The 26,823-nt window shown below is 37.4% G+C and overlaps 1 protein-coding gene across 3 annotated transcripts in view; it reads right to left on the minus strand.

Moving 5' to 3' along the window:
* PEAK1 (pseudopodium enriched atypical kinase 1) overlaps positions 1 to 26,823 on the minus strand; it is a 287,490-nt gene that overhangs the window by 260,269 nt on the left and 398 nt on the right. The window contains exon 1 of one of the 3 annotated variants that reach the window (XM_034668005.1): positions 2,725 to 2,834. The exons of the other annotated variants lie outside the window; for them this stretch is intronic. The gene's annotated coding sequence lies outside the window, so the exon portion shown is untranslated. Of the gene's footprint in view, positions 1 to 2,724; positions 2,835 to 26,823 lie in introns of those variants that run through there. 3 annotated transcript variants of the gene reach the window in all.

The following is a 26,823-nucleotide window of genomic DNA, read 5'->3' on the forward strand; positions in this document are numbered from 1 at the left end:
AAAAAAAAAAAAAAAAAAAGAAAGAATCTCCTGACATCCTCCCTCTTGGACCATGAAACACATTCCTCCCTAACCCACATCAAGTCTGAATTAGGCTCCCTTTATTTCCCCTCTCTATGGTAAAATAGAGGGCATTATCAATTTCCAAACAAGTGAATGCCTGTCACATTATAGGTGCTAAAATGATCACGAGCTCCCACTTCTGTGTTCTCTCTATAGGACAGTATTCAATCTACTCCATTAGGGAGATATACAGCTGGGGGTTTTCCTTCTTTTATTTTGATTTGTTGTCTAACAATCTTCAGTATTCTTCCTATTAACCTAACAGTTTTAAGTACATTTAGAATATGGCTACTAACTTCTTGAAAAGGAATCCAACCAAGATTAAATACAAATAAAGTTTTTCCATATAGGGTTCAATGGATCAATCTCACCAAAAAAAATGAACTTTTATGAATATTCATAATGCTCCTAAAATAAAGGAAAAAGAACTTCACTTAAAATGGTCATTGTAAATATTTGGAAAATGTATTCATACAACAGCTTACGAGTGATCAAGCAGTTGAAATACAAAATCAGTTTATTTCATTAATATCTGCCTTGAAAAGAAATATCAGAATCAAAATTTGCAACATCCGATTCCACATTCTCTTGGTCTTTTTAGAAGCGGGATAAGTGTTAAAAGATACATTAAAATCTGATAACCACACTGTTCAGAACCGTTCAAAACTTTCTCTCATAGGGATTCAGATTGGAAGCTGCACGGCATCCTGATGCCATTAATGTAAAAGAGGCACAAAGGAAGCTTTGAGCAAAACACCATCCAGTTAGAGCCTCAAACTGGTCACAAACCCCAAATCTGTTGCAACCCCATATACAATACACGTTTTTATAATACTAGGTTGAGGGATTTTACCAAATGAATGGTTTAATAAGAGCACAAAAATGTGACCTAAAATAAAACACTCATATGGTATTAAGAACTTTGGCCAATCTATTTAACCTTTTCTATTTCTTAAGCTCTAAAATGTAGTTGTAAAATTACTATTTTAAAATGTTTTCTAAGCCACTTGGTACACCTTATGTCAGTTACTCCTGCTCTAAAACAGAAGTACTCACTGAGGGGAAACATACTTAGAATTAAACACTATAAAGCATAGATTGCAAATAAAAACATTAGTCAACTTGGATCAGAAGGTTAAATTCTAACAAAATGGCTCATAATAAAGATATGTCAGTAAACTCATACTAATTAAAATACAGAAAATATTTACCTGAGGGGGTTATGGAATTTTAAAAATAAATGAAGTATTCTAAAGATCAGAGTGAAGGAAAGCACAATCTAACTGGAATTGAAATTCGGTAGAGGAAAAAAAAAAAAAGCTCAAAAGAGTATTATATTTTGGCCCTTTATCTTCACTCTTCCCCTGTTGCCTGCTGCCTATTTTAGATGTTACCATGCAGAGGAAAGAGCAACAATGCCATTTCCCCTCCAAAGGCAATCAGGTTTTGGCAAACTTAAGGCAGTATATCAGTTAAAAATAGAAACTCAACCCAAAATGTGATCTGGCAAATAACTACTTGAGTACTGAGTAGTAGTTCCTCTCTTGAATGGTACTGAATTTTCCATTTATCACTTTAAAATGTACAAAGAAAACTAAAATATGCACATGTAGTTGAACAAATAATAGCTTCTAAATTAATAATATATTATGCAAGACTCTCGTAAGCATTCAGTGAGAGCAAAATCTTGGAAAAAGAACTCCTTGTGAGAGCGGTTCTTAGTAGTCTGTGATATTTCAAACCACTGCTTTTATTTTTATATAAACACTATTGTGACTCCTCTAAGTTAGCAGCCAATTTTGCCAGAAGCTTAAACACAGCTGTTTTCATCACGCGAGTGCCTTCTTCACTGGACCCTCCACCACTGGTCACTTCTTCACTGGACCAGCATCAAAAGCCTCAAACTAAGTCTACATAAATAAAGTTTTATTGAAACACAGTCATGCCCATAGAGTTACATTTCTATGGCTTTGTAGTCTACACTGGCAGAGTTGAAGAGCTGTGACAGAGATCATATGGTCCACAAAACCTAAAATATTTACTATTTGGCCGTTTACAGAAAAAAATTACCAACACCAAGACTTTTTCAAAATAAAATGGATAAAATTACTTCACCATTATCTCCACTGTTCAGCTAACTACAAATGAAGGCGACAGAACTTCTTAGAACTTCTTAAATGCAATTAACTTTTTAGAATTATACTACTTGGAACCCATGTATAAGATACTTTTCTGAAATACTGAACAAAGCAGAGTTGACTCAGCAACTCAAATGAAGCTAAAACCTTCTCAAACTCAAAATGCAAAATGTCTACACCCAGCACCACCCTTACTCATATTATTCAGCCTTAAGTATGGTAATGTAATAAGAAGGTTGAATAATGACAGAGACCTATTTGTGTACCATTATTTACACTAAAGAATTTTCAAGAGAAAAAAACAAAAGTGGCTATGGGTAGCTGAAATGAATGTAATCTAAAGTTTTGTAAATAAGTAACAATTGATGTTATATTTTCAATGTTTTTTCACGGTAAAGCCATTTTTAAATTTTCAAGTGAAAAATACAAGAGCTAAACTCCAGATTAAAATGTCATATACCTAGATATTCAGTTAAATATTTGGTGAATAAAGTAAGAGTTTTGTGGACGCTCAGGTTATTACCTTCATTAAAATTGTGTGTTACAATTTTCACTCTCCTCCATTAACAAGGTAGATCTAGCAAAAAAGAAGTCTTTTATAACCCAAGGCTGACGTCATAGAAACTGGGAAGTGGGTACCAATGGTGGGTCAGTCTGCAGAGGAGATGGAAAAAAAATAATAATAATATATATATATATATATCAAATCGCATCACAGTGTATGAAAACAGTTCACAGAGAGCCCTGAAGCCTGAAAGGCCCAAATATAAAAAAGAGGGAGAGACAGTCAAATCATTTTATCCTGGTGACAGGAGGCATTCAAATGCTAGATGAGCCTTGATCTTCCAACACCAAAGCCCTCCTGAAGTCAATGCCCAGAGAATAATTAACAGCATTTAGAATTTCCGAAGGACTGGACTTAGAGCACTATACAATTGACCTTAGAACAATGAAGGGGTTAAGGGTGCCCACCCCCACCCACCTGCAGTCAAAAATCCAGGTATAACATAAATCCCCCAAAACTTTACTATTAACCTACTGTTGACCAGAAGACTTACCAATGACAAAGTCAATTAACACATACTTTGTATATTATATACTGTATTCTTACAATAAAGTATGCTAGATAAAAAATGTTAAGAAAATCTTAAGAAAGATTGGGGTGACTGGATGGCTCAGTCTATTAAGTGGCTGCGTTTGGCTCAGGTCATGGTCCCACGGTCCTGGGATGGAGCACCACATCGGGCTTCTTGCTCAGTGGGGAGCCTGCTTCTCCCTCTTCCTCTGCTCCTCCCCCTGCTTGTGCTTGCTCTCTCTATCTCAAATGAATAAATGAAAACTTTCACAAAAAAAAAAAAAGAAAAGAAAAAGAAAATCATAAGAAAGAGAAAATATATTTACAGTGCTATTCTGTAATGAGAAAAAAAACCCCATACAAGTGGACCCATGCAATTCAAATCCATATTGTTCAAGGGTCAACTGTACACAGATGAGGAAGGAACCTAGACTTCAGAATGAGTCAGAAAGACCTAGTTTGAATCATGACTCTAGCACCTGCTTCATATGTGATGCAAGTTATTTAACCTCTCTTAGCCAACAGTCTCTTCATGAGGATAATGATGGTACCGCTTTCACAGGATTATTATGAGGATTAAAGGAGATATCAGAGGAGGACCTGATCCCTGGCATGTAAAAAATAATTAATAAATTCACAGTAGCAGCTACACAGATAAGGAATCACAGGCCAGGCATCTATTCCTCAGCAAACCTATTAGATATGTGCTATGATTATAACTTGTCCAAGGTCACAAAGGGAGCAAGTGGCAGAGCCAGATGTGTGTGGATCCAGGTGGTACACGCTCCAGCATCCAGGTTCTCAACTACCTCATTATCTGTTGCTGCTATTATTAGAATGAGCATCTCAGATAACCCTAAGAATGGCTCTGTGTACACAAAGTGTTTAAAGCCCTTTTTCATCAACATCTGAATTTTAATAGATTTCTAATTTAGAAACAATCCTGCTCTGTTACTAAAATGCGGTTGGCAGCACAAAACTAATAACACTATTGCCAAAATTCATTATCTGTTTAGGTCACTTAACTTCAGTCAGAGAAAAAAAAAAAATTCCAAACTCGAGAACATGTAAGCTGGCTTCGAGAGAACAGAAAAGGCTATGGGACAAACACCCCTTTCTCTAAGAAAACAGCTCAGAAGCGATTTGGGTGGCACCACAAAATCAGAAGTTCAGAACTGGGAGGATCCTCAGTCTAACTCTCTTAAGCTACAGAGTAGAAACCAAAGCCAAGAGAGAAGCGTGGCTTTCCCCACGTCCCACATATCATCGTCCATCATGTTAGGCCATTTGCAGAAAGAGGTTTCCACTACACCACTCTGTTTGATTCCTACTGAACTGCAAATTCAATGCCTCATTGATGTAATACTTCAACTGCAAAGATATGTATAGGTTATTGCACAACAGAAATATGTTGGAGAAGAAATCTTTTACCAAAGATCTTTAAACAATCCATCTGAACAAAACATAGTCAACTTGTTGACTAAACAAATTCAGACATATAAATTTACTAATGCTCCTGATGTGCTTCTGAACTGTTTCAGCGTTCTCAACATAGAGTAAATCTCAAACAGAAATTATCCCCTCCCTTTTAATATTCCCCACAAGAAAACTGCCATTAAGGACTGACTACATTCCTGATAATCTTTTTTACAAATACATTTGCTCCCTTAAATTAATAAATTATAAAATTCATTCTTTCTAAAAAAAAAAATACATCAACACACTTTTAAAATAGTGAAAGATCATACACTTTGTCATCCCCTCAGATCACTGGATGTTCACTGCCCAGGTGTAAACATAATTAGCTTGTTCCTGAAATAATTTTGTAGGGTAGGAATTCCCTCATCGTGGGTTGCAAATATTTGTCTTCAAACACATCTCACCTTTTGTTTAAGGCAAAACAGATGAGTTTGTTCTTCAAATTCAAAACAGTCATATAAGGGGAAAGTGATTTTATTACTGTTAACAGCTGATGTTTCAACTCCTCTTCTGCAACCCTGGCTAATCCAAACGATCTCTTTTAGCAGAACTGAAACTTACTGTTCCAACAGGAGCCACCTCTCCAGTGACGTACACTAGCCGCAAAACTAAATTGGTTGAATAACTAAAATAAGCGAAACATAAAAGGCACTATCCAGGAAAACATCTTTCAAAAATTATTTGGAGAGCCTTATGGGAATTCTAAAAAAGAAAAGCCACCACCCAAGAAACAATGATCTTTTTCCTTTCTAGCAAAAAAGGAAAAACATTCAAGTAGTAGCGATGAAGAGCAAAGGACAAACCATACATTCCAAATGAAGAACTACCAGATTTGGCAAGACGGGAGACAATGAATCAAGTGACCTCAGCATTTTGGTGCCTGGGCAACTGTGCAGAAGAGGGCCTCCCCGAAAAACCTGCAAGTCTGAGAAGAGCAGTTGATGGGGAAGGGAGGCAAAACAAGTTTATCCTGTGGAAGCAAATGCTAGCAAGTCGGTTTATTTAGTATGTCTTAAGTATATGCAGCCAGTTTATAGGTAAATTGAAGATGCAAAATTTGAGCCTCTTGTATGGGTTTAAACAAGCGAAAATGTTAAAAAAGGCAGGCTTCTTAGGTAAAAGCTAAAGCCTCAGTGACAGATATGACAGGCTAACACACAGCTAATGAAATTCACATCAGACCCAGAAGTATATTCCAGATACCTCCTCCGAAAGTAGTCAGGGTTTACCTCCACACACCCTGCTTAAACAAATTCCAAATAAATAATAAAGTCTCACACTGGGATCTCATTTCCAGAAAGATATAATTTAATTCTAGGGCAACAACTCCAGAAAGCTTATCTGAATCTTCTCTACCTGAATCAAAGAATATCTGCAATTAGCCTTCTCTGAACCATACCTACGTTGAACCCCTACTTAGCTCATATGTCTTTAACAGTTCATCTGAATCATTTTCTTCTGTTAAATACACGTAACATTTCTATGTCTACATTTTCCTTTCCACTAATACTATCTTCACCCTCTCTTCTACATATATTTTTAAGTTGAATTTTGAATCTCCAAGTTAAAATGTGACACTACCAAAAAAAAAAAAAAAAAATCCTCCAACAGGGAAACTGCCTTCTACGAATTGGTTCAATACCAAAAGTGCTTGAATGATACTCTCTGCTTATCTTTTGTAGTTGGCCCACATTTATGGATTCAACCTCTCCATACCTTCTTTCCACCTATTTCCTTTCTTTTACCTAAGCTCTGTATGTTGCCAAATCATTTGTAAATTTCTCCAGGAAAAATTGTGACCCTAATTTGGGGATTCAACTTTATAATTTTGAGAAGAAAAAAGGTATGGAGTGAATTAACTCTCTCACTGTGTTCAGTGCCTAAGTTACACAGCAAATTATTTAAACTTTCTGAGCCTCGGTTTTCTCAATTGTAAAAGGGAGAGATGATACCGCCTATCATGCAGGGATGTTTTTCAAATTAAAGGAAAAGAAATGCAACAAATCTAGGGTAAGTGGTAAACTGGAGGTTATACATAAAAATGTGTATGTTATTATCACCAAACTTATCTCATAGGCCGTTACAGAATTTTGCTACCAAAAAGAACTGAATGTACTTCCTAATTCTGGCCTCAATTCAAGGACAGAATGCAAATCACATTACTGAAATTTTATTGGAGAAGCTACCAAGGGAAGTGTGTAATGAAAATCTGGACTACAATATTTCAGCAGAAAGGAACTAGAAATACAGGACCAGAAAAGCCAACTCTCAAGACTTACTGTGTTCCAGCACCCCTGTATGCCCTTGAAGGTAGTAAAATCTTGACTGCAAAAGGAAGGTTACAACATATTTCAAGCAGAGAGCTGCTACATTCCATTTAGTCTTCCAGTTCCAAGCAGAAATGAGGATTAGTGCAGATTTGTATTTCACTGGCAATGTGAAATATGGAACAATAATGACCACCATGCTGATCAGGACAAATATATTAACTTTACAACCAATATTTGAGACTTACCGCATGCCTGGTACTACGCTAAGTGTTTTGTTTTTATTAACCCTTACAACAATCCTATGGGCTGGACACTTTCATCCCATTTAACAAAACACCTGAAGCTTGGCAAAACTAGGATTCAAACCCAGGTAATAGTGAAAATGTTAAGTACCCAATAACATGTCAACAAGTTACGTGTTGAAAGTAAGATAACAAATATTTTGGCAGTCAGAGCTATTTGGGTATCTGTGTGGGAAATGAAGCATCATATTCATTCAGCGGTATAAGCAAAAGCAGGAAAGAGGTTGAAGAAGAAAGGGTTATATCCCAAAGCAGTAATTCCAAAACTTTCAAATATTAAAAATCATGACACTGTCAAATTGAGCATGGCCTACTTTGGAGATAATTAGAGCTCTCCAGATCAAAGGTTCTCCACCTGTTTTCCATCTGACACATAGTGATGGATGAGGGCCTTAGAAGCTGATGCTATGCGCCATCTAATGCTCAACACACCTCCACCGGCCTCCATACACCTCCACACCCCACCTTTGTGAAATACCCAGAACATCAGCTGTACCTCAGTGCCTTCTCACACTTCTCAGGAAAGCACAGAATAAAAATGAGTTAAAAGACATGAATTGTTTTTCTGCACCAAATAAGTAAATATGAATATTTACAGAGCACTGGTATTATGTACCAGGCATATTCTAAGCTCTTTGCCTATATTAATCCTCAAACCACATTATGAATTAGGTACTATTTTATTCCTGTTTTTACAGATGAGGTATCTGAAACACAAAATAAGTAATCTGCTGCAGATCATATATAAGGGAAATGGCAGTATCAAGATTCCAAAAAAGGAGGTCTGACTGTAGATCCTCAGCTCTTCAACACAACAATAGAACTGCCTCTCAGCTTTCCTGGGACATGACCTAGTGGATGGGAGCCCCGGGGAATTCCAGGAACTCTTTCCATGATGCCATAACCAAAAAGATAAGAGCTTCTGCCTGGGTAGGATACACCCAAAAGGCTCCCTAGGACTATGAGAGTTCACTCCTCCACCAAAATTTTTGTTTAATGTCACAGCGATCTTGGAATCCAGCCTCACAGGCCCAGAAGATGACTTCACTGAAGGCCTCTCTCCTTATCCCTGGGTAAGCACTGCAGTAGGAATCTTCTTAGTAACCCTAACAAATGATAGTGGTTATGAGGTGCTGCTGCTAAGCTACATGGAATCAACAAAGCTTCACATAAAGAATAGGAACACAACCCCTTGCTCTGAAACAAGATCTGTGCATTAAAGATTCACTCAGTCTTCTATGTAGGGTTGTCACATACCATTCATTAAACAGTATTGACTGCAAGTCTGCCATATGCCGGGCACTATTATTCTAAGTGCTGGAATACATCTGTGAACAAGAAGTCCTACAACCATAGAGATTACACTCTAGTGGGATGGAAATATGGATCTATATGGACTTATAAAGGTCCAACCACAAATATAAAAAGAAACAACTATGGGAGAAGAGGTTTTTTCCAGCAGCAAGTAGAAGCTGAAGCTAGAGCTGGTTCACAGTCCTTTGCTCTAACAGAGTAGCTCACATCCAAGAAACTGAAAGAGGGAGGGAAGAATACTACAAACATACTAAAAACTAGTTGTTCAGCTGTAGGTTCTCCAAAAAGTAATAATGTCAGAATATGAAGCATGATGAAGCATTAGAGATACTTTAAACTCCTAGCCTACAGACAGTCTCAGTCTCAGAATGGCCAAATTAATGCCCAAGCACAAAATTATGGTCCAGTATATACCCCTATAATTGCACTTGCCATGTAGCACTGACACTCTCTTATTCTTGTATTCCCCCCTCTGGGCACTGAGAGGCAGGAGGGTCAGGACTGCAGTTCATTTATTTCTGTACCCCCACTATCTAGCATCAGGTCCGTTACAAAGTAGGCACTCAGAAAATGCTTCCTAACTGAACTGAAAACAGCAAGCATCCTCAATATGGTAACAATAAAGATAGGAACCACAGGTGAAAGACACACCAAAAACTACTCATCACAGTTGTTCATTTTGAATGGTTTGGCCAAAGGTTCCTAAGAAACTTAGATAAAAACTTAGATAATGTTAATCCACCTGAAAAAAAAAAAGAAAGAAAGACTACTTATACAAGAAAGTAAAGATAACAAGAGAGCAAAACAACTCAAGGTTTTGGATAAATTATCAGATATACAAGTGCACAGTATTATAGATGTGTTAATACCAATGCAATTCAAGGTCAAGCTCTGCAGCCTTAACTGCTAGGTTATTTTCAACACATGGCCCAAAGACAGACATGCTTCATATATAGGACCTTTACGTACCCCTTCATTCATTCCTACATCTTTATGTCTTTGTCACACTAGGCACAATGCGAGGTGCCTGGGATCTAACAATGAACAGGAAAACACAGGGAACCTACCCTTAGGGATCATCTTCTTTCTGGTTACAGTCATCAAAGATCTGTGTAGCCTAAATATAAGCTGCTTTTTATGATTCTATCTCACTGCAGAAAAACTGTAATCATTTCTGTTCTTCCCAACTACAAGTGGGAGTTCAGTGATGCAACAACAACACAGTTTCAACTGCATTAAATCATATACCTGGAACAATACAACACAATTCAGGCATTTTTAAAAGTTGAAATAATCCAACTAATTAACTAATTTTTGCTTCCTCTCAGTTTTGATAAAAAATTTATTGTGTTTTACTTACTCAGAAAAGAGACTTGAAATCAAATGATCTTTACCATCTCTAGATTTAAAATGGTAAGCTCGTGCAATACAAGTGCAAGAGCACTGCTTTCAATTTTTTTAATGGAATAAACTAAAACTGTGAAAACTCCATGCAAAGGAATACTATGTAGCAGTTTAAAGAATGAGATACAACTGTTTGTACTGACAGGAAAAGATATAATCCATATTGGGTAGAGGACAGAATGCAGATCAACGTATAGAATATGTTAAAAAAAAATACAGACATAAAATAAAACTACACACACACGCACACAAAGAATAAAAGACCTGGAACGACATCAAGCTGACTGCAGTGATTACTATTTATTTACCCCTGGGAGGTAAATAGAGGGAGAGATATGCAGAAGGAATTTGGCTTCTCTATTTATTGCTACACTGTTTCATTTCCCTTGAGATATTATTCATCTGTAACTTGTTTAATTAGGAACATTTTTAAAGAAACCATCTCTAAAACCAGATACATATCCAATATTTAGCATATGGTCCTTAATTCCAAACACTACAAAAGACAAACAAAAATCTTGTTTGAACAATCAGAATAACTGACAGGGTACTTAGACCCAAAAAACACTTTTACAATAAATGGCAAGAACTTAGAAAATTTAAATTCTAAAAGGAGTAGGTCAGAACAAAGAAATCTTACACTTTCAAAATGCATATTCTAAGCCACTGTAACTAAGCTAGATACCATAAACACCGCTTTCATACATACTCTGTAACTCATTTATTATAACTGTGTTTTACATATTAACTGCTCACAATATCCTCAAATTGCAAACTACTATCTCCAAATTAATCATCTTACAAACATGAGCAACTTTTTTTTCTTCCCTAAAGAAAAGTTTTGCTATACACTCCATTTCCTTACCTCCAGAAGTTCAATTTGCTGGCAATTCAAGCAGTGGTTCAACTGTAGCACTAAACCTTAAAAATACCCACCCTTCTTGCTCTCTTAATATTTCCCTGAAATGATACCCAAGGACCAGAAACTGAACTACCACACAAGAGCCAATCTGCACTAGTCACAATATAATTGTTAAGGGTATGAAAAGTACTTATGCAAGTAAAATCATATCCCTTTCTTATGCTTCTTAAAAAAAAAAGCTCAACACAAAAATTGTAGGTCACGGCTCAATTAAATTCCCAAATCAGCTATGAACATACCTTTTTATTTTCCACAGATTATTTGTCATTTGAACTGATATGAAAGATACTGACATGAAAGGACCAAAAGTTAATGCAGAGCATATTGTCAAATGCATGAGCAACAATTTGGTCTACATTAAAGGTGCCAGTTTTACTTTCTTAGGGAGCTTTTGCTGACATGGGTTGGAATATTTAAGGGCCTAATAATAAAAGTTATTCAGAATTAGATTACTATAAATAGTCATGAGATGAACATCTTCTCTAACCAATTATCATTAGTATTTTCTAAGCTAAGAATGAGCAGATGCAAGATACATAAATAGAATTAAAGAAAACGGACAAGCTTTCAATCCTTCTTCCCTTGTGTCTGAACACAACAACAAACAGTAAAATTCAGAATGGAATAGACATAAGCAGAGGATTTTTTTTTTTGTAATAGAATTACTTTTAAAAAAATGCATATCTAGCCTAGACATCAGGGAGAAACATCAAGAAAAAAAACTAAGTTACCTCTTCTCTGCCTTTAATTGAGGTTCACATTTCATTTAATCAATACATCACTCAGTTTTCATTTGGCCAAATGGTCTGCACTGTCATTGCACAGATCTCTTTCATTAACATGTACTATGTTTCTTTTTTATAAATTTATTTGAGTAATCTCTACACCCAACGTAGGACTCAAACTCACAATCCTGAGATCAAGAGCCACATGCTCTTCCAACTGAACCAGCTAGGCGTCCCTGTACTATATTTCTTGATTTCAACAATTTTAACATTTACTGTCATGGGTAGAAAAAGGAAAAAAAAATCGAGTTTGATTTGATTATCTTTCTGTCACTAAATATCCAAAGATACGCATAGGTGTTGGGGGAAGGTAGAAGTGGGGGAACAGAACTACTCCTGGTAGTGTATCATTTAGTTTATGGTGTCCTAGCACACAGACAATATTCAACTGCTTCCTAAAGCTCCTCATCCCCAGGAAACAATGAGGCACACTGCCACGCTGCGCAGGCTGTTTTACATGAGGCTGCTTACTTCATTCATAAGAGATAAAAGGAAGCCACTTTATCAAAAAATATACCCTAAAAAATGGGAAATATCCAAATTTTCAATTGCTACAGATGACTCAGTGAGTGGGCAGTTACAGAAACTCATAGCTGGTGCTAGAAAAAGCTAATGTTTTCATGAGGATCACTTTGAAATGCTGTTCTGGGTGCACATTATTGGCTCTTGCATTATAATTTTGTTTTACTTCCACACTAAGCATTTATGAAGAGCTGGATCCCTTCTGGAGGAAAAAGATGGAATTTCTCCCATCATTACATAAATAAGAAAGCCATTCTTATAGGGGGCAGTTTCTGGTTACCAAACCACAGTGTGGTAATTAAAATACTACTACTTTGCCTCAACAATGTTGACATCCAATAAGCATGCATTAGTGTCTCAGGCTGATTTTTAAGCTGATAAAGATGGACTACAGTGAAAACAGTCCTATCTCACAATAACAACAAAAAAATTATTAACTGTTTATGCTAAACAGGTGAAGATATTTAAGTGCTAGACATCTTTTAAAACAAGATAATTGTAACATTTTTAGAGATATACTTATTTACAGACAAGACAGATCTGGTGAATAAAATAATAATGGTAAGTAAAAATAAAACCACAACACGCACTCCTATTTATTGAGTAAATGGGGAAATATTAATTATTACACTTCTCATATTCCAGTCAAGAAATTAAATAAGAAGAAATAGTACAAACCAAGTAAAAACATAATAGCTTCCACTTGCAGCACTCTCAGTTTAGAAAGTTCTTTAACATATATTCAGACTCTGAATACAATATATATTGGGTGCCAGTGTGTCAAACCCTATATTAAGTCCTGGGGACATAAAGATGTCCCTTTAGTCTCCACTCATCCCATTTGATAATCAAAATCATATTAAGAAAAAAAGGCAGGATTATCTCCATCCTACAGAACAAAATAAAGCTTAGAGATACTAAGGAATTTTTCACATGATCACAAACTAAATTAAAAGCAAAGCTTGTTCTTTACTCTTCTATTATATATTATTTATTCACTAATCTTAGGGATCTTCCTGATCATGCCATGTCTTTCTCATCATGCCACAAATTCATTTTAAAAAGAAAAGATTGATTTTAATTGCTACTGTTTCTTCAGAGTAATGATGAGGATTATGATAAATGTGTATGTATGTGTGTATATAATATACATACTTTGTACACATATATGTAACATGTACATGTGCGTACGTGTTTGTTACACACTTCATAAAAGCACTCTCTACAAGGAAGGATACATTTGTCCTCAGGTCTTAAACCATGAAGTGTACTTGCAAACTCTTAGTTATCCAAAATCTTTGGAATATGGAATTGATCTTATTGACTATCCTGAGAATAGCTACAGGTAAGTATGCACAGTAAACCTTTACATGACTACAAATTTAACATTATTCTCTGACATGAAGGTCAATAAATACAGGAATGTGTCGTTTTATTGAGGCAAAATTTTAAAATTTCATAAGACACCAAAATGAGTGCTCAGTATCCCCAGTGCAACTGGGCTTTGTAGTCTTCTTCTCATACTAACCCACTCTAAAGTACCTGAAAAGTGCTATTTTGTTTTATTTTATGGGAGAAATTATATGCTCCAGGACTGTGCTAATATTAGTTACATGTGACTCCTGAGCACTCGAAATGTGTCTAGTCTGAATTGAGATGTGCTATAAGTAGAAAATATACATCAAAGTTTGAAGACTTAGCAACAAAAAAATTGCAATACATCTCAATAATTTATTATATTGACTATATGTTGCAATGATATTTTAGTTATACTAAGAAAAATGTATCATTATAATTAATTTCCCCCATTTCTTTGTACTCTTAAAAATGTGGCTACTAGGAAATCTGAAATTACATTTGTAGCATGCATTATTTCTATTGAACAGCACCCAGTCCTTAATAGATATGCCTAAGAGATTTGAGATACATTCTTTGAGACTATCAAGGGCCTATTCAACTATCGTACCCCTTATTATTGTCAGTCCTCTATTTGAAAGTGAGCATGGGTTGGTGAAGATGTAAGATATTTTAATGACATAGGAAAATGTCCATAATCAATTATCAGAAAAAAATCAGGATATGAGATTATTAAAAAGTGGAGCCGCTTCAAACATGCATTAAAGAGGTTGTAGTGGTGTCCTAGCACACAGACAATATTCCAATTTAGTTTAACAATATGAAAAAGAGAAAAATACCAATTCCTCTAAAAGCAAAGTATTTCCTATAAGTGAGCATGAGTCTGTCTCCTCGGCCAGTCTCAGCACCTACGTGTCTCTGACAGAATGACCAGCTTACTGTACTGACTATAACTGACACAGAAGCTGTATCTCTACCATACACAGTATGATGTCAACTAGGCATTCTGAAAAATATATATATATGCAGAAAAATGGGGAGAAAGGCACCAAATTATCAGTACAGGTTATCTCTGGTTGGAAGGATAGCAGATTTTCTCCTTTTTTACTTATTCTATATTTTTCCAATTTTCTACATTAAAAATTAACTTTTTTCCTATCATAATAACTTGAAATTTTTAAAGATGTGTAGTTTGATATGTAATAAAGATTTAAAGCTAAAAAGGACAGAGAATTAAAGGAAAGTCATATCGTACAGGACTCAGTCTCCTAGTCAGACAGCCAGTCCATGAAAATGCAGACCACACAGTCCTGCAGAAGATAAGAGAGTATTCATGCAGCTACAAAGCCCAAATTTGCCTTTTACAAAAGAATACAAAACACAACCTTCTCTCAATGACAAGATTTTTTGTTAGACTTTTGGAATATAAAACTGACAACAGAACTACAAGTTGCGTTTATAATAGGATTCAAATTTTATTTGCATATGTTTAATAAAAATATTCATGTGGAGTAAAATCTAAGTTAATAATAAAAGTTCAGCTCCCTGAATTAGGAACCACTCTATTTATAAATTATTTCTATGCTATTGATGGTGCAATTTGTATATTCACTGATGCTATCATTCCACAAGCTACCTTTATATAGAAAAGAGCATATTAAGAAACAAAGTAGGGAAGCCTGGGTTGGTTAAGCATCTGTCTTTGGCTCAGGTTGTGATCCCAGGGTCCTGAAATTGAGTCCTGCATCCGGCCGGCCCCTTGTTCAGCAGGGAGCCTGCCTCTCCCTCTGCCTACTGCTCGCCCTGCCTGTGTGCGAGCTCTCTCTCTCTCTCTCTCTCTCTGACAAATAAATAAATAAATAAATAAATAAATAAATAAATAAATAAATAAAATCTTTAAAAAGAAACAGTAAATTTGATCTTACACTGTATAGAAGAAAAAAAGGTTATCAAACCACAGTATTCTCTTCTGGACCTCTCATCACTCTTATATTATTATACTAACTTCCTCACTGAATTTGGAAACCAACAACCTCTTTTAACTTCGGGACAAATAGCTGAATTAAGATCTGTCAATCTGGGGCGCCTGGGTGGCACAGCGGTTAAGCGTCTGCCTTCGGCTCAGGGCATGATCCCGGCGTTATGGGATCGAGCCCCACATCAGGCTCCTCCGCTATGAGCCTGCTTCTTCCTCTCCCACTCCCCCTGCTTGTGTTCCCTCTCTCACTGGCTGTATCTATCTCTGTCAAATAAATAAATAAAATCTTTAAAAAAAAAGATCTGTCAGTCTACCTGAAATATTTAGTTGTAAGGTTTAACACTGTGAATACAGCCAGTCCTTAATAGGCAAATGCTGAAAAACAGTCTGAGGATATTGCTGTTAACAGAATTTTCAAGTCAAGGAGAGAACTGGCATTAGGAAAATACTTTTTTTTTCTTGCTTCTTCAATGCCTTAAATCTTCTTTCACACTAACTCCCACAATCACTCCTACTTCATACCCAAATAAAATCTATAAAAACTGCTGCACACCTGGGAAGAAGAAGACAGCATTTTCTCAGCATTTGAAATATTCAACTCACTATTCCAAAACATTTAAGAGGTGTACCATGGCATCTTCCCTTGTAGTAACAAAAGTAACTGAATCTGTTTTGAAAAATTATGGGAGGGTGAGGGGGGTTAGATCCTAATTTTAAACAATGAAAAGTGCTCCTGTCATACAAAGGATTTATGAGAAAAATAGTTGTCCTGCTTCTCTACAATCAGTGGAACCAAAGCAGCTCAGGAAGGTAGAGATAGGAGAGTTAAAGGAAAACTTGCGGAATAACCTATAAGTACACTGGGAAGCTAAAATCTTTCACTAATTTTTAAATGTAATATTTCTACCATCCTTTATTTTATCAGCAAACACATGATACTTCCTATGCCCCAAGCATTATTTTAAACACTTTATAAATATTAGTTCATTAAAAACCCTCTGACTTAGGTACTATTGTTATCCCTATTTTACAGATGAAAACACTAAGGCATAGAGAAATAAAGTAACTTTCCCAAGATCACACAGCTAATATGTGGCAGAGATGAGATTCAATCCCAGGCAGTCTAGGTCCAGAATTCATCTCTTAACCATATGCAATGTTAACGCTCAAAAAGTAATACGCTCTTGAAAGCCCATTTCTGGCTCACAGTTAAATATGTTACAAAAATCTGATAAACAAACTAAGAGGGAAAATATGGAGATAGCAAAAAGTAGAAAACCTATTATTCATAGTTCCGATACATCACCGTGAATATATTAGTATACTTCCCATCAGTCTTTTTCCCTTTTTCACATAGGGTTTTTCCCCTTTTCCCTCACTCAGCATACATGATTTTCTAGAAAATGAAAAACTTTAAGATACTAGCCTCTCAGCATTTTTAGAGTAACAGTTAAAATTAACTGAACACTTACTGTGTATCAAAACATATATGTGCTTGCTATCTACTACTTCACCTGATAACCTCATCAAGTAGGTAGAAATGTTCATTTTACAAATAAGGAAACGGAAGAATAGTCCAGAAACAAATTTAACGTCAAACATCTAGTATGTAGTTGAGCAAGATTCAAATTTAAGCAGTTTGACCCCTGAACTAGAAGAATTCTACTACTGGAGGGTAGGATTATGGGCTACCCGAAAAAAAGTGATCACGTTTTTACAGAGTAGTATTATTTGCCCGGCTTAGTCTAAAATGAGAATGTTACCATACAGATTTTACTTTGCCCTAATTCTGACTTAGACAACTAAAGTTTTTAGTATCCTAACTTTTCTTGAACAAGCTAAGTAACTCTACATGTCTTACTTTATATCTTACTTCACGTTTTCAAGTACCTTATGTACTTCCTTCATCCAACAATCGTTTGAGTATCCATTATGTGCTAGGGACCATGCTAATAAGACATAGTGACAGAGTCTCTTTCCACTCAGCATATGCTCAAGTTTCTCACAACTAATAAATACAACACACCCGTATACATAAGGGGATAACAGCTTTGCCAACCAATTCAGTGGAATAACTGAGAATGGAATCCTGTAATTCTCTGCCCCCATTCTGTAAAATAGATAAATCCCTTATTTTTCTTGTAATTCCTTAGGAGTGAATGAGAAATAATTACTCGATAGGTACTTTTAATCTGTCTCACTCTCTACTACCTCTTATCAGCAGGCAATGAAAGCCTTTTTTCCATTTTTAGTACAAAGAAGATGAAATTAAAATATTTTACTAAAACCTCGGTTTACTAGGATACAAGTTTAAATTACTCTTCAAGTTCTATAAATGTATTTTGGGTATGATCTTAATAACCAAATGATACATGGGAATGTCAAAGACCATCTAAGAAGCAGTCAAAAAATAAGCAGGTTCACAGAAGAAGGTAAGGCCACTGCTACTTGACTGCACATGGAAACATTTTATCTGAAGCAGTCCTGAGTTGAATCCCACTGGTTATGAAAAGGTGGCAGAAGGCTGAAAGTTAAAAAGTAAAGTGCATCAGAAACCCTCCTAACCAGCTCACTGAGTGGCTTAATTGATAGCCAACGACCATAGGTACAATTACCAACCCCAAGCCTTGTAATGGCAGGAGACCAAGTGCAGAAGCAACCTAAGAAACCAAGGTCAACATAGGGAGGAGTTTCTGCTTGTCGATAATTACTAGTTGTGTGCATGAAGCCCTGGCAAGTTTCCTGCCTGACACATGCTTGCGTTAATGTTTACCTCCAGTTGGCACGCTTGCCGTTCGCTTGCCGTTCGCTTCTTTTGTTCATGTCCTCCGACAAGCTTCTCCAGGATCTATACTATTACCCAGTAGCCTTCCACTGCTACTCTTTTTAAGTCTGTGATTTATCCCATCCTAGACTGTAAATTTATGGAGGAAGAAAACAAGGTTAACCCCCAAAACAGCTCAGCACCTTGAAAATAGTGTTTATTAGTGATGGATATGGAATCCATCCTATAGCTACACCCCAATCCTTAACATTTTGCAGAACTGCTCCTCCTCATCTCTCTGACTGGTATGCTCCAGGGGTCAGTCCTTGAACCTCTTCTCTATCAACATTTACTCCTCAGGCATCAATGTCACCTACACTGACAACTCCCAATCATATCCAACCTGGACCATTCTCCTCTGAACTCCAGATTCATTTGTTCAGCTGCTGACTTGATATCTCTATTAGCATATCTATTAGACATCTCAAAAACTTAGCCAGTCCAGAAATCATTCCTGAACTCTTCCCAGAAACCTGCTCTACCCACAATCTTCACATCTCTGACAATGACATCTCCATCCTTCTGGTTCTCAAGCCAAAAACCTTGGAGTCCCTTAACCACTCTCTTTTCACATTCTATATCCAATCCATCAGCAAAGATAGTTAGATCAAAACATATCCAACCAGAGTCACATAAGTATAAATGCAGGCCTAGTTTTATATACAGAAATAAATGCAGATATGTGTGGACACATAGATTAGTATACATACATGTCTTTCCTAGCTCTCCGTCCACTGAGTGTGCCTAGAAGGTGTGATACTCCAGTAGCAACAAGCACACCTAGCATTCAGATCTTGGCCTCAAAATACCATTCTCTGATAAAAGAAGCCACAGCTTCTTGAAAAAATGAGCCTAGGGCTGTGCAGGAAAAATACAAGATGAGCCTGAAGCATCTAGCAGTACCCGAGAATAGAGAAGTGTACAAGTATACGCACAAACAAATGATAGGAGTATGGCAAACGACACAGAGTCAACCTAAAAGAGATCCCAATGGCCAAAGCTGGATGATTCGGTCAATAAAATAAATAATGCTAGCACTGAACTATAACCCTAAGAATAAAATAAATATCCATGAACTGGAATTGATATAAATGATTAAATGGGTAGATAGAAAAACAGATGAGAAAGGACAAGTCTTCCTTACCAAAGAATTCCAATTAATAAATACAGGAAAAAATGAGGGAAATAAATAAGTACTTTTAGAACACAACAGCAATAATTACTGCAAGCATTATCTACTGATGAATGCTAAAATTCGTGAGCAGAAACAGGATACTGGCAAAGCCTCAAAGTATCCCCTCCCCAAATATTTACCAATTACTATGGTGGCTTTAATGTATGTCACAAATTCTTTGATTCTCCTCCTCCAGGAAGTAGGTGTTTAATTCCTCCCCCGTTTGCGTGTAGGCTGGACTTAGCAACCTGCTTCTAATGAACAGAGAACGGAAAGGGAAAAATAACTTTCCAGTGGAGAAACTTGCCAGAAAACACCTTAACAAAGTCATTGTCAATAATAAGTCATGTTGGTATCATGCATCTCCTGTATGACATCATAAGAAGGGTACTTCACTGCTTTGGTATTCTTCCCCCCAAAATCCATAACCCCACTCTAAGGAGAAAACATAAAAAAACCCAAACTGAAGAACATTCTACAAAACAAGTAACTCGTACTCTGTAAAAGTCTCAAGGTCATAAAAGAAAAGACCAAGAAACTGTCATGCATTAGAAGAGGTAAAGGAGACTTGAAAACTAAAAACAATGTAATATCCTGGTTTAAATAATGGAATGGGAAAAGGATATTAGCGGAAAAACTGGTAAAATACAAATAAAATCAGGAGTTCGTTTGAAGTATTGTACCAATGTTAATTTCTTAGCTTGATAAATGTACCATGGTTATATAAGATTTTTTTTAATTTTTTATTTTTATGTCTTTATTTTTAACATTAGGGGAAACAGAGTGAAGGGTGTACGGTAGTGGTTCTTAATAGGAGCAACTTTGCCCTATAAGGGCCATTGGGTAATGTATGGAAACATTTCTGATTGTTAGAACTGGGGAGACGGTACTGGCATCTAGTGGATAAAGGACAGGGATGCTGCATAACATCCTACTGTACAGGGCAACCCCTACAACAAAGGATTATCTAGTCCAAAATGTCAATAACGGGAAGCTTAAGAAACATGGTGTAAGGAAACTCTATGTACAATCTGCGCAACTCTTCTGTAAATCTAACAGATCCAATCACTTTTCAATTCCCTGGTCCAAGACTCTCTCTCAAATGGATTTTTTAGGAGAGCTTCCCAACAGGTCTTCTTGGTTTTCCTCTGTACCTCCTTAGACTATTTTCAACATATGGCCCAGAATGAAGTTTTTAAAAGCATAAATCTGATCATGTCACTCCTTTGCTCAAAACCCTGTAATAGTTTCCATTGCACAAAGTAAACATGCAAGTGCTTACAATGGCCTACAGGTTCTATGAGATATGGACCCAGTTATCTCTCTGACCTTACCACCTTCTCTTCTGTTCAGCCCAGTGCAGGAACACTGGCCAAACACATCTCTTGCTTCAGGGCCAATGCAAAATGTTTCTTCTACCTACTATGCCCCTTACTTCTTTCAAGTCTTTGCTCACTTCTCACCAGTCCTTCCCAGACATCCTCTTTAAAAGTGCACAGACTCTGTGGCATTCCTGTCCCTCTTGCTTGCTTGCTTTACTTTTCTCTACAGCACTTATCTATCACCTTCTAATATAATAATAACTCTCACTTATTTTGTTTAATGTCTGCCTCAGCCTCTCAAAAATATAAGATTCATGAGGCCAAGGATTTTGTGTTTGGTTCGCTATTATAACCTGTGTACCTAGAATAATGCCTGGCACGTGTACTAAATGCTCAACAAATATTTGTTAAATGAATGATACACCTCTGAAATCCTAAATTAAATATCCCAGTGTCTTTCAACCACTTTTCATCACTACTGCATTTTCTGTCTTAACTACTTAAGAAGAATATGATTTGGGGGTGCCTGGCTGGCTCAGTTGTAGCATGTGACTCTTGATCTTGGGGTTGTGAGTTTGAGCCCTACAGTGGGCCTAGAGCTTACTTCAAAAAAATAAAAACTCTTTTAAAAAGAAGAATATGAATTGGAAAAAAAGAATAAGCTTTGGATCATGGTTTCATCACTTGATAGTGTAGGTCTCTGGACAGATTATATAACCTCTCTAATCCTGTTTCTTCATATGATGGAGAATGACAAAGGGAAGATGATAAGGTTAATAACACATTGTAGAGTTAATGTTAGAATTAGAAGTAAGGTGGTAAAGTGACTAGCATATAGTAGGTACTCCATTAAAAAAAGCTAGTATCATTGCTTCCTCCTCACCAGCTCTTCAGCTTCACAGTGACATTTATCTACCCTTTCATGCCCTTCATTTTCTCCTAATTGAATCACCCTTTCCAGGATTCCTGTTCATGATCCAGCCTGGACTCCACAGTACTTTGATTCAGTCACAATCCTCAATATCAATAATTTCCTTATCCTTCAGGAATCTCTTCTAGGCAGGCATCTGCAAAGCAATGGATAACAGTCTGGGTTCTAGAACTGAACAACCAGTCTTTGCAACCCAGCTGTTCATCTTACAATCAAGGAGATTAACAGTACCTATCTTATGAGCTCCTGGGAGTATTAAAGTTTCTTCAGCTATATACAGAGTGATCACGCTGCAGAAAAAAAATCAAACCACCATGCAAATCTTACAAATCCAAGGTGTACAATCTCAAAAGGGCCCTCAATGCCGCTAAACATCCTTCATTCTCCTAGTCATGTCTGTGTCAGTGTCTGCCCCTCTCTCCCTCCATGTCTCTCTCTCTCTCTCTCATTCGCTTGGAAGTTGTTATAAACTCACATACTTTTTTTAAGAACTCCTATTCCACCACATTCTCCTTCACTTTTAGAAGGTACTCAAAAATGATACGTCATCAACTCATTCTCCTTCCTGCCCCTGTCAGTTACAACTTTATCGCCAACTTTACCTCCTTCCTTTCTGTTCACTGGAAAGGAAAATCACCTCCTATCTAAGGCCAATTTCTCTACCTATGCCTTGGATCTCATGCCCTTCTACTACTTCCAAATCTTTGGATCCATCAATCACCTTTCTCCCCCTCTCTCCCTGCCCATGTCTCCCCAACTTTGGTTCTTTTCAATCCCATACAGATGTGCCCCTTGGGGCGCCTGGGTGGCACAGCGGTTAAGCGTCTGCCTTCGGCTCAGGGCGTGATCCCAGCGTTGTGGGATCGAGCCCCACATCAGGCTCCTCCGCTATGAGCCTGCTTCTTCCTCTCCCACTCCCCCTGCTTGTGTTCCCTCTCTCGCTGGCTGTCCCTATCTCTGTCAAATAAATAAATAAAATCTTTAAAAAAAAATGTGCCCCAAATCCTCTTAATTTAAAAGGGGGAGGGAGTAAACTTCTCTAAATCCCTTGCATCTCCCTCCACCTATACTCTTTTTTTCAGTTCTCTGTTGAAAACACTGTATTAGCCCTGAATTAACTAAGCTTCTGTCGTTCACTATTAACCCCCTAAATGCACTGCAATGTAGCTACCTGCACTAGCTAAAGTTACAAATGACATCTTAATCACCAAGTCTCAGAAATTTTATTTGGTCCTTATCTTCTTTGGCCTTTTCATGGCAGGATACAGTGTTGACAACTCCTAGTCCTTGAAATACTCTGTCCTCCCTCAGCTTCTGAGACAAATCTCTCATAGTTTCCTTTTTTCATCTTTGGTCTGTCTGGCACAGATGGTTGGCTTCTCTTCGGTTGCCTGCCCCATACAGTAGGGCCCAACAGAAATGTGGAATCATCCTAAATCTTCAACCTTGCTCAACTCCATAATCTGATTATTTACCCTGTACTGTTGATAATACTTCCTCAATCTCTTATATATCCACCCCACCCCTTTTTATCCCCCATCCTTTCTCACCTGAAATGGCTTCCTAACTGATCTTGCTTTCAGTTTTGCCCTTCTCTAATCCAGCGTTCACTTCACTGTCAACATGATAGGTCTAAAACACAAAACTGATTCCATCACAGCATTTTCCCCCACTAAATGCTCACAGCCTTCAGGATAAAGTTAAAGCTCCTTAACTTGGCTGATAAGGCATTCAGTGATTTGGCTTCTTACCACTTCACTGGCCCCCATTGGAAAACTGTGCTGTACACCTGTGGCTACTGATTACTTGAAGGTGACTAGTCTAAGTTGAAACGTGCTTTAAATTTAAAATACATACCGGACTCTGAAGACTTCATATGAACAAGGGAATGTCAAATATTTCAATACTTTCAAAATATTGATTACATGTTGAAATGATAATATTTTAGCTATATCAGGTTAGATAATACATTATTAAAAAGATTTTCACTTTTTTAAATGAATCTACTAGAAAATTCAAACATGTATGACATATTTGTGGCTCACATTACATTTTTATAGGACAGCACTAGTCTAAAATGTCCTTTAAGGGAAGGGGGAGGCCAGATGGGTTAAGGAGCAAAATAAACTGGTCTTTTATCAAAAAATAAATAAATAAAAATAAAATAAATTGTCCTCTCCCTTCTTCTGTACCTAGTTAAGTCCTACTTTTGAAGATTAGTTCAAGTAACCAACAAGGATGCATTTCAGGACTTCCCCTCCCTAAGATCCCAAGTCTGAGTCAACTACCCTACCTGAGTCAACTACCCCACCTACCTGACTCGACTCCCCCTCCACAACTACCCCAAGTCTGAGTCAACTACCCCCACATACCCCACCCCAATTCTCAGAGTAGTGCTTCCACCCATAGGAATCTACTTACACCTGTGTCATAGATCACATCACATTGTTAATTGTCACTTATCAACTATCTTCTCCTCCTCAACTGTACACTGCTTGCGAGAAGGAACATCATTCTACGTACACTCAGGGCCTACCACACCTACCACTTAAAAGGCACTCAAAATATTTGTAAAATAAATATGAACTATCTATTCCTGGCCTGCAAGTTCCCAGAATTTCTAGTTCTACAAGGAAAACAAACCAGCAGTGAAAGGAGCCTAGACTTTCCAAGCCTTCCAAAGAGCTTTAGTAATGAAAGGACTGGGGTGGTGGTGAGGAATAGGAATTACAGAGAGAACAGCAAGGAGAAAGTAAAGCTCATCACACACGCCTGCCTCTTACAGTGAAAATAGGAATTTGCAGCAGTGATATGGAACCTTGAACTCACTCTTGGCATGCCAGGGGCCACAGTCTGGTTCCTAAATTACTTAAACAACCCAACCAACAAAAGAGTATGATTTGGCAGGTTTCAACACAAACAGCTAGAGCCCAGCACCTGTTCCACTTAAACAGCACATCATTACAGTTAAAAACAACAACAAATCTCTCTCATGAAGCAAATGCTAATCTCATGATGCTTCACCATGGAGCAATTTAGAAGAGTTATTATATGAAATGTGCCAAAGCATGAATTTATGGCTGATGCTTATTTGGCAAATACGGTTGGCACTGCTAGATGTTGAAAAACATGTATGCAAATAAGCAAATAAAAGTTTTTAAGCTCTCAGACTTAAATATTTACATTACCATAAATGTACAAAGATAAATGTTTATATGAGTACACATATAATGCATTCCAGGAACACATTTTTTAATGTGATTGTCAGAAACAGTTATGAAGTGGCATTATTTCTTTATAGGCCTCAGGGTAGACTCCTAAAAATGTATTCTGACAGAACGTTAATGGGGTACAAACACTAGCAAGGAAGTTTCTCTGTACTATCACTGGGTAAAATAAATACTTATACTATCATAACAGTTCAAAGCAATCTTATCTTTTCCTTTCGCCAAAATATTTTCTTCCCATCCTGGAACCCAGCCAAACATTAAGTATCAGCCCCTAAATGGGAGATAGAGGATGGAAAGGACGACCACACATCACAAAGCCTCAAAGAAAATAATTTGACATTTTTTCCCACATAATATAATCAAGTTAGAGTCTCCAAAATAAAGACATGATAAAATATTTCCCCCTCTGACAGCTATGGAAAGATGTTTGTTTTTTCACATAGTTTGTGAGTTGGTCATAGCCCAAACTCACTAGGAATGGTATGAATTCTGCTTCCATTGTTAACTATTAATCTCTGGGCCGAAACTATAACTCCCATCTTTGAAGCCATGAAAATGTACCATAACTGCCATTATAGCTTACTAAACGAGTCACAGAAGAGAAGATGTGCCAGGCACTTTAGAAAGCAATTAAGGTAGTCAGTGAATTGAGCTATCTGGAAATGCTCTGAGATTACAGGAGAAAACATCATGAAGCAAGTATCCAAGACTGCTCATGGAAAGTTTTACCCCTGTGCATAATTCACGTTTTTCACTTCCACACTACAGAGAGCAATATGGGTTCTCCCACTACACACATTTCTACAACATTTCATTTATCAGGAAAAAAAAAAAAAAAGATGCTGTGGCTGAACAAAAATCAGTACACAGGCCCCAAAACAGAATCCTTGAGGCAAACCCAATTCAGGTGAAAAGCTGTTGACATACATCATCCAATGACCTAAAAATAGCCTTTTATGTAAGTCTCCAAATATTTAATTCAACGTCTAATCTTACCACATCTAACAGAGGCAGAAGAAAAATGTATTAGGTTTTCTATAGCAAAGCCAATAAAGATGAAATCATAGTTTTCTTTTAACTCGTCACTATCCCCTCAACTCCAGCCTTCTAATAACTTCATTCCACAGCTCTCAAATTCCTAAACTTGGATCTTGAAAAAACAAAACAAAACAACGGATTGCAAGAAAGTTAACATTTAAAGGTGGGAAATCTCCTTCCTACTGCTCTCAGCCGTCTTTAACGTTGTCAAAGGACGAAAAACGAAATCAAATTCTCCGACGGAGGGTGCAGAGACACGGAGGGGGAGGGATGGGGGTTCAGACTGCTAGTCCTCAACGCGGGAGGTAAGAAAAGTAGCAAGAACGGATGAGTCAAAGGGCAAAGGAGAAACAAATTGACCAACCGAACCACTAAAAATTCCCAAACAACCCAGCAAATCCACACGTTAGCGGGCTCACAAACCACAGGGCCAAGTGAGAAGGCAAAGAGCCCCCGGGTGTCGCCCTGGCGCGGCTGGTGACCCTGCGCTGGATCTTTCCGTGTTTGGAGTGGGATGACGGTGTAGACTTAGCAAAAGAGAGAGAAGCCCTTCCTGCCCACTCTCCCCGTATCCAGCTCTCCACAGGCTTCACTTCCCCAGCAGCCTCCCAGCCGCGCCCGGGGGCGTCCCTCTTCGCCAGGTCCCAACTTTCCCTCCTCTGGGGGGCGCCGAGCTACCGGGGCCGCCGCCGCCGC

Source organism: Ailuropoda melanoleuca, chromosome 9 (assembly GCF_002007445.2).
Source record: "Ailuropoda melanoleuca isolate Jingjing chromosome 9, ASM200744v2, whole genome shotgun sequence".
Taxonomy (NCBI): domain Eukaryota; kingdom Metazoa; phylum Chordata; class Mammalia; order Carnivora; family Ursidae; genus Ailuropoda; species Ailuropoda melanoleuca.